The sequence below is a fragment of the Arabidopsis lyrata genome (genome assembly GCF_000004255.2).
Source record: "Arabidopsis lyrata subsp. lyrata unplaced genomic scaffold ARALYscaffold_1, whole genome shotgun sequence".
Classification (NCBI taxonomy): Eukaryota; Viridiplantae; Streptophyta; class Magnoliopsida; order Brassicales; family Brassicaceae; genus Arabidopsis; species Arabidopsis lyrata.
The window spans coordinates 14,706,339-14,707,918 of record NW_003302555.1 but is presented as its reverse complement, the minus strand read 5'-3'; the positions used below and the strand labels follow the sequence as shown (position 1 = coordinate 14,707,918).

The 1,580-nt window shown below is 37.2% G+C and overlaps 1 long non-coding RNA gene across 1 annotated transcript; it reads right to left on the bottom strand.

Moving 5' to 3' along the window:
• Positions 1-214: 214 nt before the first annotated feature.
• On the bottom strand, positions 215-1,348 carry LOC110224617. The gene is made up of 2 exons (XR_002329108.1): positions 868-1,348; positions 215-758 (listed from the first exon to the last, which is right to left on the bottom strand). It is a non-coding gene; the product is annotated as an uncharacterized LOC110224617 (long non-coding RNA).
• Between the last annotated feature and the right edge of the window lie 232 nt (positions 1,349-1,580).

Here is a 1,580-nt window from a genome sequence, read left to right as displayed (position 1 = left end):
TCACGATGCGTGTGGACATCCATGACATGAAGCTCTACGTGGTTTCTATGTCGTTGAACATGACACTTAAGATTGATGTATTAGGTCTTTGGGATATCTGTCATCTTTTTCTGATATTTAGAACTTTAGTTCTTTTATTTCATATTCAAATGATTTACTAGCTATCTAACATATTTCTTATAACTCTACTATATTATTTAAATGTTTACCTTAATTATTGAATAAACATAAAATGTTAATTTTACCAAATTTTCATAATACAAAGATACCAAACAAAGTAGCATTTATGAAACAAATAAACATTCCGATTCCCCAATACATAATTATACGATTCAAAGGGTAGTTGTCTTACATGGTTATGTGTTACTTCTTCATTGCGTAGACTATAGTCATCATGCCACACACGAAGCCTATGCCAGAAATGATCAGAAAGTCCCGTCGTCGTCGCGTTTGGCTTCCAAGTGCTTGAACAGTTATTCGTAGCATTTCGTTATCCTTCTTTAACTTCTGCACCATCTCAAAGCTTTCCTCGCCTTCTTCATCAGCATCCTCTCCATGTCCTACTAAACTTATTTCTCGTGCTCGTACATCTCAACCGCTAGCTGCTCTGCTCTTTCGCGCATACCACTCTCTTGGACAAGGTAAACCTTGGAAATGCCTCCAGTCGCATGAGCTTCCAAGAAATAGAGCGCTAGCATCCCGCTGTTGGCTATATCGGAAGCTTGAGCAACGTGTGTGTTCCTAGCGAAAGTCAGCGGCTGGAGAGGAAAATTTTGCATCAGCTCATTGGCTCCAAACTTGCGGACAAGATAAGGAAAAGTTTGCAAATAATGAGTCTTATCCAATTGTGAATATCCATGTATTAACTTGGATTGCTAAAAACATGAACAGGTGGAGACAGAACAAGGTTGGTATTGCTGGATGTGGATTACGAGGGGGGTGAACAGTTAATGGACCCGCAAAAAAACTTATGAACATGCAAACACGAAAGTATAGATCTATGCAGATTTTTGAATGTCCAAACCAGATCTAAGAAAATAGGTAAAGACATAAGTGGATCTGGAAAGAAGAAACGACCAATATAGATAGCTAGAGACAGAGAAAAAAAATAAGAAAGACTTAGAGAAACAGATCATCGTCAGTTAATGGACCGACAATAGATTTAATAGTTGCAATTAGAAAAGTAAAGATCTATATAGATGTATAAATAACCAAATAAGATCTAAGAAAATAGGTGAAGAAGTAAAAGAACTTGGAAAAAAGAAACGAGAAATACAGATATTCAAGGTTTTTTTGCAAACGACGGAGAAACAGTGGCTACAAAACCAATGACGGCGAAAGAGAAAAAATACGACCAAATCGACCAAAAATTCCAAAAACTGCAGTGAAACTCCGGAAAAAATCAAATGGAACAAAACTGAGAAAGACTTAGAGAAACACTCTCCATGTCGTAACAGAAGATGAAAATTCTTGCAGAAAATGAGAGCGAAAAGTCGAGATGTAGTAGAAGAGAGATGTTGGACACGCAAGAGTCAGAATAAAGAGACACGCATTAAATCCTCGAGAATGGTCTTTAGCAA